The sequence below is a fragment of the Physeter macrocephalus genome, chromosome 10 (assembly GCF_002837175.3).
Source record: "Physeter macrocephalus isolate SW-GA chromosome 10, ASM283717v5, whole genome shotgun sequence".
NCBI classification, from domain to species: Eukaryota; Metazoa; Chordata; class Mammalia; order Artiodactyla; family Physeteridae; genus Physeter; species Physeter macrocephalus.
In genome coordinates, this window is record NC_041223.1 from 72957067 (window position 1) to 72976792 (window position 19726).

The following is a 19726-nucleotide window of genomic DNA, read 5'->3' on the forward strand; positions in this document are numbered from 1 at the left end:
CCCAGTGTGGTGTGTGAGGGTGTATGTGTGTGTGTATATATATATATATATATATATACACACACACACACACACACATACCCCATCTTCTTTATCCATTCAACTACTGATGGGCACTTAGGTTGCTTCCATATCCTGGCTATTGTAAATAATGCTGCAATGAACATAAGGGTGCATATATCTTTCCTAATTAGTGTTTTTGTTTTCTTCTGATAAATATCCAGGAGTGGTATTTCTAGATCATATGCCAGTGCTATTTTTAACTTTTTGAGGAACCTCTATACTGTCTTCCATAGCGGCTGCACCAATTTACATTCTGACCAATAGTGCACGAGGGTTCCCTTTGCTCCACATCCTTGCCAACACTTGTTATGTGTTGTCTTTTTGATAACGGCCACTCTGACAGGCGTGAGGTGATATCTCATTGTGGTTTTGATTTGCATTTCTTTGATGATTAGTGATGTTGAGTATCTCTTCATGTGCCTGTTGGCCATCTGTATGTCTTCCTTGGAAAAATGTCTATTCAGATCCTCTGCCCATTTTTTAATTGGCTTGTTTGTTTTTTTGATGTTGAGTTGTATGTGGTCTTTGTATATTTTGGATATTAACTCCTTATCAGATATATCATTTGCAGATATCGTCTCCCATTCAGTAGGTGGCCTTTTTGTTTTGCTGATAGTTTCCTTTGCTGTGCAAAAGGTTTTTAGTTTGATGTAGTCCCATTTGTTTATTTTTGCTTTAGTTTCTCTTGCCTGAGGAGACATATCCAAAAAAATATTATGAAGACCAATGTCAAAGAGCATACTGTCTATGTTTTCTTCAAGAAGTTTTATGGTTTCAGGTCTTACATTTAAGTCTTTAATACATTTTGAATTTTGATGTGATAGAAAGCAAAGGTAGGGAGAGAGCAAGGATGTGGAAAGACATACAGAGAGTAGGGAAGCAGCTCGAGGTCCACGCCAAGCTTCCAACACTGAAGGAAGTCTCCTCTCTAGGAAACGAGGCAGGATTGATGGCCACAGAAACCGCTGCCCAGTTTTGGCATCCAGATGTTACATGTTTGTGGAAGTACATCTACCTTCAAGAGAGAAGGTTACTTTACCGGTATATTTTCCCTCTGCACCTCTCCAAGTGGAATTTAGACAATATTACTTGTACCTTTTCTCCTCACAGACCCAAACTGACTCAGATGAAGGAAGCATCCAGAACAGCACTATCAATGAGAGCAGTGGTTCAGGTTAATCAAATGCATTTTGGGGTAGCAGAAGGCAGGTGGATGTTATTGCTTCCCAGGGGATTTTTTCCCTTGATTCTGTTTCATGTAGCAGAGTTCTATTTCTGCCTAATCTCTCTGTCTTTTTTGGACTATCTTCTTCCCACGCATCACATTCTATCTGGTATCTAAAGAGTCTACATGTTGTAGTCCACACACTGAAAATAAGAAATAAACTAAGAATACATGAGGAATCAACACAGAGCCTGCAAACTTAACCATACTGTCCAATAAACTCCATATTAAAAACTAGAGCATAAAAGATTGGATTCTTCATCAGAGTTTCCTCTTCTGAAAGCTTACCTGAGACACTGGAACATTCATTCTGAAAAATTAGAATCAGAGCATTTGGAATACAATTTTTTCTCTCCTTGTACCAGCTCTCATCTTCGTTTGATCTTTCATGAATGAACACTTGTAGTATTCTTGTACTTTCTTTGATTAATTATTGAGAATTATCTGATGAATTATTGCTTCCTTTTTCTAGCCTTATAGCCTATCAAGGGTTCTGAGCAAAAGTGAATCATTGCAGATTCGTGTTTGAGATCAAGCCCTTCAGCCCTGAAGAACAGATTCAAGGTGGGTAAGTTTGGGAACAGGAAGTCCAGTTAACAGGCTGTGGTGGCCCAGGTAAAAGGTGTTGAGTCACTGAGCCAGGACAGTAGAGTAGGGATGGGGAAGCTAGGAAAGATTTTAAAAATTAGATTGAGTGGTTGAATATGTGCTTAAAAGAGACAGGGAATTTGGAGGAAGAGCAGGTTTGGGGGCAGAAATAAAGATTTCATTCTCAAACGAGTTGAGTTTGCGGTCCTTGTGTATGAATCAGATGAAAAGGTCTAGTAGAGAGCTGTACAAACATGAAATTCATGGAGAAATCCCTGGAGTTATAGACTAAGGCATCAGCAGCCTGCAGGTGACTGGAATGATGAGAGTAGTTGTGATAACTCAAGGGGAGTTTGCAGTGTAAGCAAGTATTAGCGCAAGGACAGAACTCTTAGCAAAAAGATTTAACGGGGAGAGGAGAACAAAGTGCCTGTGCCTGATAATGTGCCGGGGACCGTGTATTCACATTCAAGACCAGTCTCACCCTTCTGAGCTCTTCCTTGTACGGCAGGGGCTGAAAGCCTAGAAAATATATCTCTCCAACTCCCTTGACAGGAAAGTTTCCATTCAACTCTGTAAATAGAAGGTGCTTACATGAGAATTCGAAGGCAGGAGAGAAGAAGATGTGACTCCCTGAAGGCTTGTGCTTGAGCTTGGTGGCCTTGAATGTTTAACAGAAGCTTCTGGGCATCTTCCTGAAATCATCCACTTCAGTGCCACAAGCAGCAGGGTTTTGGGCTGTATTTTACTATGATTTTGTGGAGCTAACAGCAGCTTCCTTAAACTTTGCTCCCTGAAGCAAAAGCTTCTAATTTCCCATTTTCAATCTCTTCTTACCCACAGTTATATGGGTGATTAATCTACGATAAAGGGGCCAAGAATATAAATGGGGAAAAGAAAGTATCTTCAACAAATAGTGTTGGGAAAACTGGACAGCTACACTCAAAAGAATCAAACTTGACTACTCTCTCATACCATGTACAAAAATAAATTCAAAATGTATTAAAGACTTAAATGTAAGACCTGAAACCATAAAACTTCTTGAAGAAAACATAGACAGTATGCTCTTTGACATTGGTCTTCATAATATTTTTTTGGATATGTCTCCTCAGGCAAGAGAAACTAAAGCAAAAATAAACAAATGGGACTACATCAAACTAAAAACCTTTTGCACAGCAAAGGAAACTATCAGCAAAACAAAAAGGCCACCTACTGAATGGGAGACGATATCTGCAAATGATATATCTGATAAGGAGTTAATATCCAAAATATACAAAGACCACATACAACTCAACATCAAAAAAACAAACAAGCCAATTAAAAAATGGGCAGAGGATCTGAATAGACATTTTTCCAAGGAAGACATACAGATGGCCAACAGGCACATGAAGAGATACTCAACATCACTAATCATCAAAGAAATGCAAATCAAAACCACAATGAGATATCACCTCACGCCTGTCAGAGTGGCCGTTATCAAAAAGACAACACATAACAAGTGTTGGCAAGGATGTGGAGCAAAGGGAACCCTCGTGCACTATTGGTCAGAATGTAAATTGGTGCAGCCGCTATGGAAGACAGTATAGAGGTTCCTCAAAAAGTTAAAAATAGCACTGGCATATGATCTAGAAATACCACTCCTGGATATTTATCAGAAGAAAACAAAAACACTAATTAGGAAAGATATATGCACCCTTATGTTCATTGCAGCATTATTTACAATAGCCAAGATATGGAAGCAACCATCAGTAGATGAATGGATAAAGAAGATGGGGTATCCAATTTTTTCCAATTCATGTTCCCAGTCTTGAATAAATGGTTGCAATTATATGTGCCCAAGTTTTTCTTTTCTTTCCTTCTTCCTTCCCTCCTTCATTCCTTCCTTCCCTCCCTCCCTCCTTCCCTTTCTCCTTCCTTCCTATCTTTCTTTCTTTCTTTCTTTCTTTTTTGGTTTGGCCTTCCTTCTTATTTTATCCCAAATGACTCACCTCTTAAAAATAATAATGATAATTTATGCACAATTGGGTTTACAAGGTATTCAGGGGAGCATGATGCTACATGTTATATTCAAGGATTAACAATCCGGCCATAGGTTGGGGATTTAGACATACCCACATGCCCATTCTTGGCCACATAAATCCCTTTTGCTTCAGTGCTCTATAATCTGCAACTGGCCATAATTGACATGCTTGTATTTTGCCTCAGGGCTTATTTGTAAGATACCTTTTCTTGCTCTGTACTCAGTAGGAAGGCTCCATATTCCTTTAGGCCTCTCATGGCTAAGTTGTTTCACTCTTTTGCCACTAGTGTCTGCTCCTCTGTGAGAGATAAAGTCTGTAAGTTTCAGGGAAAAGGGCTTAATCTATCATTTATGGTGTGTTGACCCTCTAGTAGGTGCTTTGTATAAATTATCTTCGAATTAAGCTTTATTGTTTCTATCTCCCTTAATCATCTACCTTATATTTGACATAACGTTGAGGGGTGAACTGGTGGCATGAATGAGAGTTATTTACAAACTATTAAATAATTGGTGTCAAAGGGTCATATGCTGGTGGGTCCAGGGTTTCCTTATTACATTCTCTCCATGTTAGCTTGATTATTGATGATGTTCATTTAATATGACTTTCAATTAACACATTATTCTGACTATAGAATCAATATATTTTTTTGAAGAAAATTTGGAAAATCACCCAAAGTAAAGAGAAGTAAATTATATCACTCATAATCTCATAGATAATACCCTTGAACATTTTGGTGTTTTTCCTTTGAACGTTTCTTTCATACACCCCACGTTCGCAACCAAATTAGTCTCTCACTTACGTATGGCTCTGTCTCCTGTTTATGTTCAGTTAGCATTATACGGTGAGAATTTGGTAATATAAAATACTCGTCAAAGACACGATTTTTAAGGCTACACGTTTCCTGCCTTCAGGTTTGCACTATCAACCCGCAGTGATTCCGAGTCTCACTCTAGGTGACAACTCTGGGATAAAATTCTGTCCTTCTCTGACCTTCTGCCTCAGCTTGGAAAGAAGCCGCTTGGATGGTCAAACAGAGTGAAAAGCAGTTCCAAAGCATGGTATGTGCTGGTGCTTCACACTGCTTTGCCCCAAGGACCTCGCAGTCCGAAAATGGAAGGATCCCGGTTTGTCCCAGTGATGAGGCTCTGTTCCAATCTTTTGGTTCCAGATTCCCAACGAATAAAATCATACAAAGCCCGCATCCTGAGACTTCCCCAGCTGTCCCCGCGCATCTCCCTGAGGCTTCTCCCTGCATCGCTTTGCCTCCCCTCCCTGGCCTCACTCCTGCGCTGTGTCCTCTTCATGACCTGCTCCCCTCCTTCCTCTTTTTTTCCTTTCTATTTATTCTTCAAGTCTCCAAATCTCTTCCTTAATGTTTCCCCCTGTTCTCCACACAATCAGTGGATACTTTCTCTGTCCTTGTAGAGATTGGTTCTTCTCTCTGAGTAATTTGAGGAGTTATTTTATTTGTTCATATTTCTAGCTCCCTCACCATGAAAGTGAAGGTGCTTGATTCACCTTTGTAATTTCAGCATGGACTCCGTGCTCCACCCACAGTAGATATTCAATAAATGTTGACTGGTTGGAAGATGGATAAAAAAGATTAAATAAATACATGGTCCACTATAATATTACAGGAACAGAATTATGCTGTGTTTGCTCTGCAAAGTATTGTAAAATTAGGATTTCTACTTTAATGGAAACACCATTTTTTGTGTTTTTAAAAATCCACAATAAATATTTGAGGTAAGCTAAATACATCCACAGAGATATTCAGTACTGTCCACCTCTCCGGCCTCATTTTCCATCTTCTCAGTATTTCCATGCCAGCTTGCTCTGGGTTCTTCCTCCATGCCATGCTTCCACCGGGCATGTGAACCTGCTGGTCCCCCATCTAGAAGTTTCATCCCTTTCTTCCTTACTATGTTAACTCCCACTAATCCTAAGAACCCCCAGCCAGTACTTATTTCCCCAGGGAAGGCTTTTCTGACCCCCTTTACTGATAGTAATGAAAATAACAGTGAGTGGCAATCATAATAGCTAGCATTTACTGAGAGCATCCTATAGGACAGGCACTGTTATGAACACTTACATTGATCATCTCATATAATCCCCCATAACAACCCCCTGAGACAGGGACCATCATTAACCTCATTTAAAAATAAGAAAAAGTAACACAACATTGTAAATCAACTATACTTCAATTAAAAAAAATAAGTAAAAGATTCATCTGTCAATGGATATTTAGGTTGCTTCTATGTCTTGGCTGTTGCAATTAGTGCTGCTATGAACGTTGGGGTGCATGTATCTTCAAATTAGAGTTAGGTATATGCCCAGGAGTGGGATTGCTCGTTCATATGGTAACTCTATTTTTAGTTTTTTAAGGAACCTCCGTACTGTTCTCCTAAATGTCCATCAACAGATGAATGGATAAAGAAGATGTGGTATGTATATATATGTACACAATGTGTATATATACATATATATATACATATATACATATATATATACACACACACAATGGAATATTACTCAGCCATAAAAAGAATAAAATAATGCCATTTGCAGCCATATGGATGGACCTAGAGATTATCATACTAAGTCAGTCAGACAAAGACAAATATCATTTGATATCACTTATATGTGGAACCTAAAAAAATGGTACAAATGAACTTATTTACAAAACAGAAATAGACTCACAGACATAGAAAACAAATTTACAATTACCAAAGGGGAAAGGGCAGGGAGGGATAAATTAGGAGTTTAGGATTAATAGATACACAGGACTGTATATAAAATATATAAACAACAAGGACTTACTGTATAGTACAGGGACCTATATTCAGCATCTTATAATAGCCTATAATGGAAAAGACTCTGAAAAAATATATATATATAACTGAATCACTTTGCTGTATACCCGAAACATTGTAAATCAACTATACTTCAATTAAAAAATTTTAAAAATAAGAAAAAGAAGCTCAGGGAAATTAGGCAGTGTATCCAAGCTAACACAGCTGAAGTACACTAAGTTATCAACCATGCATCCTCTTCAGAGTTCTTATTTTCTTATCCCAGGTGCAGTTCGATGTTCATTTGCATGAGTTGTTGATTAATGTGCCTGTAATCCAGCAGATTGTAAACTCAGTAAGATCACTGTATCTCTACTCCTGATACAGAGCCAGATGCAGTTTAGATAATCAGTAAGCACTTGTTGAATGAATGCATTGCTTTGTTTGATCCAATATTTCAGGCTGGTATTGGTCCAGGCAGTGTTACTATTTCTCTGTAACTGTCAGAAGGTAGCTTTAATAGCATGTGTTAGCTTGTACCCTTTTCATTTGAGTTCTATTTCTCACTGTACCATCTACAATGATAGAGTTTGTGTATGCTGATGTCCAGACAACTGGTCTCATAGAGACATCCCTGTTAACTACACACCCCCTCTGGCCACGAAGGATGTTATTTCAGCCCCAGCAGCCTGATATCTGGTTAGTGATATAGTGCCGTTTCTGCATATAATCCTGAAACAATATACTTTGTCATTTGAAAAAAAGTTCCACAGCACGTTTGCCTTTTGGCCCAGTGGCAATGTTATGTCAGTCTTCAGGAATGTGTCTTTTGTATCCAAAAGCAAATTTAGCTTAGAGAAATGTTATCGGCAGTTCACCAAGAGGTTTAATTGTATGCTTTGAATGGCAGAAGAGGGGAAACCCTAAAAATTCAGGTTAAATCTATTAAGCTGAACATCCTGGGTTTGGTTGGCTGCCAAAATACATCATGATAAGAGTTTCAAAAGCTAATAACGGAGGAGATTAAATTGGTGTCCATTACAGATTTGTGGAAAGCTATTTCTTTGCATTAAGACTTAACAGCTGAACTGAATAAAGTATTCACCCTTCAATTTTTGTGTTTCATTTAGCTATAATTGCTGTTTTGGCCCATGGACCCAATTTTCTTTATGGTGTTTTGGCACTCTTCCTTCATCAAAAATGTGGTGAAAATTCCACGTAGCAGACCCTACGTGAGATCCTACCCTTCAATATGGGAGTTATGGACGGGGAAAATGGGACACCAAATAAACTGTGTTTGAAGTTATAAATTATTTGTGGGTGGTAATTTTAGTTGAAAGTGAGATGTTGTTGCTACTTCTTAACTACTCATTGACAAATCTCTTTGGGGCTGTGTTTCTACCTATCCACTGGTCTAAGTTCTGAGGCCAACCAAGTGCATAGGTGGTCTAGATATACATATTTTCCTGCAATATACAATGAATTTGATGAGTTTTGTTTCTCTTGGCATTGTACGATTTATCTTTAAAAACCTAGAGTATAATACATGCTCATCTAATTGCAGAAGTGTTAGAAATTTAACCACATTCTCAGAACTTCAAATAATTTTCTAGAAAGCAGACGTTCCATGCACACGTTGATTGAATTAGCATGTCCTAGAAGTTATCATGGGCTTGGAATCAGAAGATCTGGGGTCTATTCCTTAGGCTGGCAACTATTTGAGGTAATCTTGAGTTAATCACTTTCATCTCCTGTTTTCAAAGTATGATGTATAATTTCTAAAATGCCTTCCTGTCAGTGTTGAGTTGAAGCAATGGGTCAATAATATTCATTTTTTTGCCACCGTAAAGTTATTTTCTTAACTGCTCCCTTGATATCACCAGTGCTATCCCCCCTACCCTATACACTATTTTATAAACTAATAGTTTTCCCATTTTAATGAGTCGAAAGCCTATTTCACTGTAATTTCAGTAAAAACACAAAGGACTTTGTTGCTTGAATTAGCCTGTGACATATGTCTCAAGTAAAGGTATGATTTCCATTTAATCTGATTCAATATTTTATTTTATTTATTTTTATTTTTGGCCACACCGCAGGACTTTCGGTATCTTAGTTCCCCAACCAGGGATCGAGCCCATGCCCTCAGCAGTGAAAGTGCAGAGTTCTAACCACTGGACCACCAGGGAATTCCCCTGATTAAATATTTTAATAACTCTCAAAGAATAACATTCAGATAACTAAACAGCTTATAGATGTCCCTATTTTCAGGGGCTCCAAATTGAGAATGGCTGAGCTAGGTAGAAAAGTGTGAGCCTATGTCAATGAGTGCAGAGTTTCTTTAAAGTCTCAGTTCCAAAAATCAGTGCATTTTGAGTTACCTCTATCCTAGAGGTGAGGAGAAAATGTTACTAGGATGTAAGTTCCTCTCTGGGGGAGACCATTTACCATTGAAACCAAGGGCCCTGAAGAGTAGCTGGTGTGGAGAAGAGCCTTGTGCAATATGAGAAATAAATGTTGAGGAGTAGGAGGGGTGGGGTGCGGTGACAAGGTGGGCAGGACACTGGGTGGAATAGTCGGGGGGGTCAACAGAAACTTCCAGTGCTCTCTGATTTCCATTGACATCTGTTGTCATGACAGCAGCACCCTGGGGCCAGCCATGAAGTTATCAGGTCTTTCTGTCAAGAATATAGTGTCAGAGCCTTTTTTTTCAGCATTCTGATGTCATTCTGGCACAGGATTAAGTTCTGATCTCATCAATTATCAGTTATGTGAATTTGAATGAGTTCTATAAGCTCTCTCTACCTCAGTCTCCCAGCTTTAAAATGGGACTAACTATCTGGTAGATTTAAAGTCAGGTAATACATGCTGAAAGTCTGTCACATCAGAGACATGTAACAAATATTGTGCCCTTTCCGCATTCTTACCAATAAATTACATGGAACAGACCAGGCGATTGGTCACAAATCCTTCTTTCTAGGCTCGAAGCTAAGACCAATACCTTCAAAGGAGATGACGAAGGTTTTGCCATCCCACTTGGAGTAGCTGTAAATGACTAAGTCTCCAAAATAGTTAAAATAAGTTCATTGAATAATCAAGCTGATTTTTGCTTTTTTTTTTTTTTAAACTCCTCGGACTACAGTTCAATCAAAACTTTGGCAAGTGTTCAGAAGTTTTATACCTCAGAAGAGCCAATGACAATCACCATCTCTTGCACAATAGCAGTAAGCGACCATCTTCCACCAATGCTACATTTATTCTTCTTCAAGATAGAGAGAGAAGTTGGCCACATGCTGGGCTAAGCCAGGTCCAGTACCAGAATTGTTAGAACAATTCTCCACCTAGGGACCAAGGAATAGGGAGGAGGCCCCTCTTACACAAGTCTTCCATTCACAAAGCTAAGAGACAGACATTTTACTACAATGCTGGTGGGATGCCAAAAACAAACAGAAACAAGAATAAACACAAGGGTTCTTAGGCAAACAAGCCCTGTCTGGTTAGCATATGGCTCGACACGGAAACAACTGTCCCCCTCCCCGACCCATCTATGGTGGGAGCAGCTTCAGTGCCATAGCTCTGTAGAAGCCTCACTGACTCAGAAAAGGGAAGAATGTGGCCAGCGAAGAACACATTTTCTACAAGCTGAGCAAACATGGCTTTGACGTCAGGGAGGGAGCCTGTACACGGGTAACAAAGGAGACGTGCACACATGGGGATTTTGTGGTACCTGGGTGGCTGCCCAGAGCACTAAATCCTGGAGCTGAGAATCCCTTTGAAGACCCTTCACAACGCTTGGGAATTTCAAAGACTATCATCATAACTCAGAAAACCCTCCAAGTGTCATTTTACCTTGTTCTTCTGCCTCTCCGTTGTGCTGGCCGTCCCCAGTGAGGGACTGCAGCCCAGCCATGGCCCGGGGGAGGGGGCAGCTGCAGCAGATGTGCACATCTGGATCACCTGCGGCCAGCCCATCAGGTCCCAGGCCTCCTGTGGCCTTAGCTTCCACATGACAGGACAAGAGGGTGGCTTCCTCTCCGAAGTAACTGAATCTTTCAGCATGAGAGTTTTAACTATTGAGTAAAATATTCTGTACTGTTCAGGTTGACCCGTAAACTACACATACTCCTCTTTGGTCGATGGAATCTTCCTCATTTCCTTGTATGTGAATAAGTGGCTCTTGGATTGTAGTCCTTATAAAGTATTTTTAAATGAAGAATACATAGCAGGGGGTGTTGGGAGAACTAAAGACATCTTTTGGGTTCTCTTGTTATACGAGTAACTTCGGCAAAAGGAGGCTTTGATTCTCACTCTAATTCTACCTTCCCTCTGTGGGTTTTCAGCACAGTTCCTCTGAATTCAGAGGGAAATCCAATATCTACATGGTGACTTTCAACCCTGTCCTGCCCTATTCAGTTCCCTTGTTTTAATCATTAAGTGGTGAGTATACAATGACACTGCACATCTGTTTCTGGTCTGAGAAGATCAGTAAGGATGAGGGTGATTGAGAGCTACGTTAGGTGAAGCAATTACAAAGAAATGTTAAAAAGTGGAAGTGTACCATTTACCCATTTTATCTAATACCTCCAACATCTAATACCATTTCCAACATTTTATCTAATACCTCCAACATACAAAGAAATGTTAAAAAGTGGAAGTGTACCATTTGCCCATTTTATCTAATACATCCAACATCTGGGAAAGGATGACGTGAAGCTCGGTGGATGTGGTACAGTGGGGGTGGTGACTTTGGGTGATGCATTAAATTTGAGAAAATGTCACACTAATGCTGCAATAACCTCATTGCAAACATTGCCTGCCAGGTGACGTGTCTATAAGTGATGGCAAAACCCGTTGGCATTTGATGGCAGAGTTTGTCTCCATGTGACTTTGAATATGTGATTGCTTCTTTATGTTTTGTCTTTTAAAACAGTCTGGTACTTAACTACAATTTGCCATTCCCCTTTGATGACATTTCTTCTATGTGGGATTCCAGCTATCTAACAAGCTGTAGGTAATTTTTTAAAAGTGCCAGACTTGTTTCTAACAAGTAGCTTAAGTGCTAGCAGAAACTGGCATATTAATATTAAACCCAATGGAAATGCAATTTTTAGTTTGAAGAATAAACATATGTTGGGAATTGCAAAAGTCAGAGTCCTCCAAGCAAGGTTAAGTTGCTCTTTAATGCATTGAGTGTACGTATTTAGAAGTCTGGGGACTTACAATTGGCCACAGGACTATAACTTTCTCTTTTTCTGATTTGGTGTGTGTAAATTTGTAGCACAAGTGGTTCATTTCTCTAGATATTTGCATTTAATTTGCTGCTGATTGTAATGTGAAAAAAAGAAAAAAAATTTAAAGATAAGGAAATCATGCTCCAGAATGAATGCGTTACACTTTGAGGATGACGCTAACATTTTCTGTTGCATGTTGTAATGATACCGTAACCTGATGGAAGTGTGTGCAAAACTACTCTCAGAGCACCTATTTTTTTTTTCAAAACGAACAACTTTTTATCGAAGCATAGTTAATTTACAATGTTGTGTTATTTTCAAGTGTACAGCAAAGTGATTCAGTTTTACATATATATATATATATATATATGTTCCTTTTCAGATTCTTTTCCATTATAGGTTATTACAACAGAGCATCTATTTTGACCTAAAAGAAGTATTTCCAAAGATTCCAAGTAGTCAAAGAGACCAATTCTGCCTTATAAAATATTTTATCTTGATTTGTGTCTTATTTCATTACTTAAAAGGACTATCACTTTCAACCTTGATTGTCACAATCCTGTTCTAGATCACTGCTGGTTTCCCCATGTGATGCGAGTGACAGCATGCATGCTTTTTCCTTCAGTTTCTTACTCATCTCTTTCTTGGATGTTTTCCTTTTTTTTTTTTTTTTTTAACTTGCCACTTTCAGGAACTTAAAATCAAAAAGGGAGGGAAAGCAAATAATTAGAAGAAAGTAGTCTAATGCTGCAGTGACATTTAGACTTAGAAACATTTACAGTTTGCCTGCCTTTGGGAAAATTTGGGAATTCTTATACATTGGAGATTTGACTCCATAAGGAGATTTTTTTTCCGCTATTAGGACTAGTCTCTTGGAGATGGATCTGGCAGCCACCCAGAGAGCAGAAGTCGTTGAACTTGAGGCATCTTCTCTAGTTTAAGGGAGCAAACACGGCGGAAATATGGGATTAAGTCTATCAGGCAGAACGAGTGCACCGGCTCCTGATGGACCTGCTCTGGGCTCCACAAGTGCCAGCAGGCGTTCCCCCAGACACGCCGTATGCAGACAGTCTATCATGGGGTGAGGATAAAAATAGAGAGAAAAAGGACACATTTTTATTGTTGCTGTTTACAGAACCCAACTCTTTGGTCTTCAAAGGTCTTAGCCTCATGGAGCTGTAGGTTGTTGTCTTTCACTGATTTCCCCCGAAAGAATGTGAAGGGGTGGGAATATTACAAACATCCCCTGCTTTGGCATTGTTTGATTTTTTAAAAAATTAATGAAAACAGCTCCTAGCAGCTGGTTGAAACAATTCTGCTCTTCACAAAAGCCTTTGCAGATGACACTGAATGTTAAGAAAATAATTCTTTCAATTAGTGTGTGGCCAGTGCACCTGTGAACTGGAATCATCCAAGAAAACATATCTGTGAATGTCAGGGAGAACAATTCAGGAATTCATCCACTCTGCCTTTTTCTTTTGCCACATTTGCACAGATGTTAATCCCGGGGTGCAAACGCTGGAAGGGCCGCCTGCCTATAATCCCAGGAGTATGAGGGACAGGAGTTCAGATCAGGGAAACTATTAATTTCCAACTGTCTGCCATCAGTATCATTTCTCCTTGTTTTTAGGTATGCTTCTTTTTTATATTCTTTCTCAAACTGTGATACATAATTCACTGGTCCTGGTGTAGAGTTGGCTGTCAGGTACACTGACAATTTACCAAGCCCTTATTCCTTAAAATCATTTATTGATCACTCTATGTGCACAGCATTGTGTTTGGTATAAGGGATACAAAGGTGAATAAGACCTAACCCCTGCCTTGGAAATGCTTATAATTTTTGTTAGAACCAGTTTTCCTTCTCCGCTTCAGTGGTATATTATAATGTATCATCATCCTATGTTTTTCAGCGTTCCATTTTTGTCCATGGGAGTAAACAGGGGTTTCACCTTGTGTATCAATTATTGAATTGCCATGTAGTGGAGCACCTCAAAATAATGGCTTAAAACCACTACCATTTTTTAATGCTCACAAGTTCGTGGGTCAGCTGGGTCGTTCTGCTGACCTGGGCCAGTTCAAGTGACCCAGGAATCAGGGCTTACTCAGTTATCTGTGGTCAGCTGGTACCTCAGTGGGGATTGGCTCAGTCTAGGATGGTCTCATGTATATGTCCAGTGATTGGCTGGCTCTTGGTTGGAGTGATAGGAGTGACTGGGCCGCCTTATCTTTCATCACCCAGAAGGCTAGCCCAGGGTCATTTGAAGAGTGATGACAGGTTTCCAAGGAAGCCAGCGATGGCATGCAATGTTTTTTTAAAGCCTAGGCTTGTAAATGGTATAAGGTCCCTTCTCCTCTGTTTAATTGGCCAGAGCAAGTCACAAAGCAATTCCAGTCTCCAAAGGTGGGGAAGTAGATGCTACCCTTTAAATAGGAGGAGCTGGAAAGTCACACTGTAAAGAGTTTGGATTCAGCGCAGAGTGAAGAATTGGGGCTATTTTTGCAAACACATCCTTCTTAGTCTTTAGAAATGGTCCCAAGAGTAACCTGTCACATCCTTATACCTTATTGAATTTTATGAACCTTGCCAGAGAATCAGGATTTCTCTGAGAATCACCTGGATCTACCTTAATATGTATGGACCATCATCTCTAAGCGATATTATGGATTAGGAAAAAATATGTTAAGAAAAGGGGGGCGGGTGTTGCAGAAGAATTTCTCCAATCCTTTAATACGTTAGTGTGCCTGTGAGTGGCTGTTGCATCTCCTAGTCTTATTTGATCTTTTTTCAAGGGATCACCTGTGTTTCAAGGAACAGTTTGTGGAAAACGGTGCTTCAGGATGTGTTTCCAGTCTTGGACATTCACTTATGGAATGCCAGCTGTGGTAAGAACCGACCTCTAGACCAAAGGGAGAGAGTGACAAAAGTGAAAGGACAAACGTAAGGGAGGGGCCTTTGGGTGCTTGGAGCCTGTTCAGCCTTTCCTTGTGAGGGAGGTCCCTGGAGGCAAATGACTCTATGCGTATCATAGCATCCTTAGAGCTGTGAGGGTCCTTGGAGAGCACCTGACGAGAAGTCTCAGACCCTTCACTCCCACATGGCTTGTCCAGTGGCACACTGCTAGTAAATGTCACAACTCTGGTAGCACAGCTTCAGCAGATGCTCAGAGCGCTTGCAGTGGTAAGACTGCCTCATTCTTGCCCTCATGAAGTTTATGATCAATGTCAGTGTCCACATGCACGTTGACTACTCACCCAAACAATTTGCTCAAAGCCATTTAATAAGAGATAAAAAAGAATTTGATTATAAAAACTATGCTTCTTCCACTAAGTTTTTGCAATTATTCTAACACACATATTTGGGACATGTATATACTTACATGAGACTATATATTCCCTTTTCTGGGCTTCTGTAGTCCTCTGATCATTTTGCCATTTATGGTGCTTTTGTTACTATGCCAATATTTCTGTGTGCATCTGCTCCTAAAGTATGCTGTGATCATCTCAAGGGCAAGAGCCATGTCTAATGCACCTCCTTTTCCTTTCCCAGCTTTGCCTGGTGCTAATAGTTGCTCAGGGCACCTAGAATGAGTGGTGGTCCTTGCTGATCAATATGATCATTTATTTTATAGATTATTCATTACAAAATTATACATTTACAAATGAAAGACATGGTTATTATTAATGTGTTGTTCCTTTAGTAACAAGAAGTCCTCTTATTAACTGATTTGCAACTGGAGTTCTTTCTTTCTCTCTTACGTACAAAAGCAGATAATCCTGGGCTAAGTAGCTAAGGTTTGTTTCCAATACGCTTAGAAAATTAGAATCAGCTCCAAATAACGCTGGCTATTGATGTCTAATATTTGAGAGGGGAGAAAATAATAGACGTAGATATTTGGGGCAAATAAATGTTTTAAGGACATGCTGCACTCACTGACTTTATGACATTCTTGTCCCATTGTTTATTTTTATTTATTTATTTACTTGCTCCCACCGAAAATGTAAGCCCTCAAATTGTACTGAAGAACCTCATGGGTCAGGCAAGTTCTTTGGGTGGGAAGTTCCTTTTTGAGCTCCTTCTACAGTCAGGGGTAAACTCTGCCCTTTCTGGCTGGGAACCCAGCCCACAGGCTACGACCTGGTGGGCATTGGAGGGGTGGTTTTCCTTTGGAGGAAGCGTATTTTGCCTGTGCCTTGTCCATGTTAGAGAGGAACGGGGCATGCAGGGCTGTGTTTGTCTGCCTGACACATTTCACAGTGGAGGATCGTTCTTACACCTCTCCACTCACCTGAGTGTCAGAGCTGGGGCTGATTCCAGGTTATTCCACTGGCTTCACTACGGGGCTGACCCAGTGGCTTGCAATCAGTATGCTGAGAAAATCAGCCGGCACGTCTCAGTGTGTGTATGTGCTCGCATGTGTTTCTGTGTGTTGAAGATGGGGGCTCTGTATCATCGCCAGAGCATCCGGCACAACACAAACATCTCCATGAAAAACTCTATCTCATCATTAACGTTTTCTTCATTGTTCACAAAACCTATGTGGGAGCTCACTAATTCTTCACATATGAAGTTTGGGCAGTGGTCCTGGGGTCTTCTTGTTAGTAATCCACACTGGAAATGTCATTATAAACTGAAGACAGATGATACCACCCGCAACGCCATGTGTCTCTCATTTAGCCTCTTGCCATCCCATCGCAATTACAATCCATGGCCCCGGCTCCTTCTCGGAGTTGCCAGAGGGAGTGCCAGAGCTGGCCCCATGCGGGAGAGAGGAGCATCCTTGCCTTGGGAGCAGGGCATGAAGTGAATGACAAGCAGTTTTCAACGGGAATAGAAATCACCTCTCTCAGACCAAATCACCGAGCTCCAATCAAGGACCTTGATGACAAGTGAAATTAAATAAAACATGAGTGATGAAACACTGTAATATGTTTACCGTGAGCTAGTAGAGACTGCTGATAATTAACTGTTGCCCAAACAGTAACTTGGCAGTACATGATTGTAACCAGGACGCAGAGCAGTAGTTAATTGAAAGTATTACTAAAGATCTTTGCATCTGTGAAGAAGCACGTGACCTTCAATAGGGGAAGGATCCAGGCAAGCCATGGACCCTTCCAGGGCATCAACTGACTGTGGATCTGGATTCCGACCTGTGTTGGGTTTCGGCTTGCACATTCCTGTCCGCTGTGGTAATGCTCTTTACGTGGTACAGTCCCCAAGCAAATGTCTCCGTGTGTTTTTTCCTGGGCTACCACCCACAGAATGTACAAAATCTGAGAACAAATAAATGCAGATGCGCATAATTTAAATGAGTTAAAAAAACATGTTTTTATCATCTGCCTAGATTCTTACACTTAAAATAGTTTTGGTTTGAATCCTCTTCAGCCCCCTGGTTTTGTTTGTTTGTCTGTTTGTTTATTTGTTTTTCTGATTTGGAGCAACCCTGCAGAGATGAAACCCTGCAGATAGTATTTAGAAAAGGAAACAAATTCCTCAAATGAATTTAAGCAAAATTCACATATAAAGAGAAACCAAGAAACTGAAAGGAGGTCTTGAAGATTCTCTGACTGCTTGTAGTCTGTTTCCTTATCTGTGAAATGAAGATCGGACCAGATGACACGGTGGTCCCCTCAGCTCTCCTGCTTTTTGAACTATTATCAGAATCGTATTCAAAGAATGTGAGGAAGCTAAGGCCAAACACATGTGATTTAAATGTGATTCAGAAGTAGAAGAAATGATCATAAAATATTATCCCTAATCCAAATTTCTCCCTTGGTTCCCGGGGCGCTTACACAGAGGGGATGGAGCCACGCCCCAGAGGACCAGAATTTGGTTGATCAGATTCTTCAGCTGGTGCCACACTAATAAGTACTGAATCGTGTATGCCCTTCTCTTTTTTTGGATTGTATTATTTTCTGTCCTCATCCTATTCCCCTCCAACTTCATAAGCACCCATTCTTGTGTATGTCCTTGCAAATTCCATTTATTTCAGTAAAATGTGTATCCTTGAACAACATAGTGTGATTATGTTTTTAAAAATTTACATAAAGAACATTTGCTACAAATCTCATTCAGTTTTACTTCTTTCACTTATGTTTTTGAGATCTATTTATCTATGTCAATATCTCAAAGATATCTACATCTTTGCATTGCTCCTCAAAGCAACTCTTGTGTCATTTGAAAAGAGTTCTTCAGATGAAAAACCACCCCTTTGAGGTGGTGGCCGTGGATGCCAGGAGAAAAAGGGCACCTACAATCTGGGTCAGTTGCATTGACAATGGTCATTTCCTCAGTTTGCCATCTTTAATATGCATATCTTGTCTCTTGTGACATTTATTTTCTTCCCCGCCCCCGAGTGTGGTCTTCAAGCTGTCCACTTCTCGAATTTTCAGGTTTCACAGCGTGGTACTACTTCTTTTTGTCTGTAGGTTATTTCTCCATATGAATGTGAAGAAAAGCAATATGTTCCTGGCTGTTGTTGATTTCTATAGTGCAAAATCAAAAGAGTAAAAGGAAAATTTTTATTTATCAGTGCTTCTGATCACTGCATAATATTCTGTTGATTGAAAACATGCTCCACTTTATTCATTTCCTTATTGATGGAGTTTTTGATTGCCATGATTTTCATCCATAACTCTGCGGAGAACATCTTTATACAAGTCTCCATGGGCATCTGCGTGAAAGTTATCACAGGGCATGTGCTCAAGAATAGAATTGCTGGGTCCTAGGATACGTGCGATTCATGTGCACTTATTGCTCTGAGAGTCTCTGCCGGAATGAATGCAGACATCCACCAATGGTCTGTGATGGTTCCTATTTTCATTCACCTTTGTATTATTTGACTCTCTAATTCTTGACAATCTGATGAGAGGAAATGGTTTCTTACTGTTGTTTGGATGTGCCTCCTCTGATTACTCTTGAGGTCGAGGATCTATTACATACTTGACCGAGACCATGCTGTGTCCGCTACACCGTTCCTTTTCTAGACATAGGGGAAGGTTGCACTTAACAGCTTCCATTGCAGTTAGGTTGTATCCACATGAATGAGTCCTGGCCAACTGAATGTGGGTGGCAGTGTGATTACTATGAACATGTATTATTTTCTGAGGGAGTCTCAAACTGCTTATTCTCACTCTGCCCTTTTCTCTTTCCTCCTTACACAACCAGGAGGGGTATGTTTGAGGCAGTGAGAATCCATTCTCATTCTTGACTTAAGGAATGTGCTATTAGCAAACACAATCACAATCATTGCAACTCAGAGGTTGAGGGACCTGATAAAGTAACACCATGGAGCCCTTGCCTTATGAAGTCCCAGCCAAAACTTGACACATGAAGTATATGGGAAAATGTCTTATTTATGAAGGTTTCATCCAGCTAAGGAAGTCTTCGTGGAATTGTACAAAGATTCAGAGCTAAACAGAAGTAGTGAATTTCTGCTTTCAGGAAAGGGCTATACTGTAACTATCTGAAGTTGTCACTCTGGGTCATCAGAATAGTGGTTTTCAGCCATCCATAGAATCCAACAAGTAGAAGGAATCTGACTTGAACTTTAGTAAAAATATTATATTTATAATGCTCTATCTTAGCAGTGTACTCTTGAGAGAGAGAGTATCTTTTTTCTAATATGAATCAAGATATTAGGAGTAAGGAGGTGTACGGTCACAGGTGAGAAGTCGTCCAGCCTATTTTCTGAGTGGTTATGTAAACTGGAAGGTTTCTGAATGTTTCACTATATTAAGAAATATAATTTTTCCTACCTTTGAGAGCAGGGAATGACAGCCTTTCCCTTAAAATAACACAGTCCATTTTAT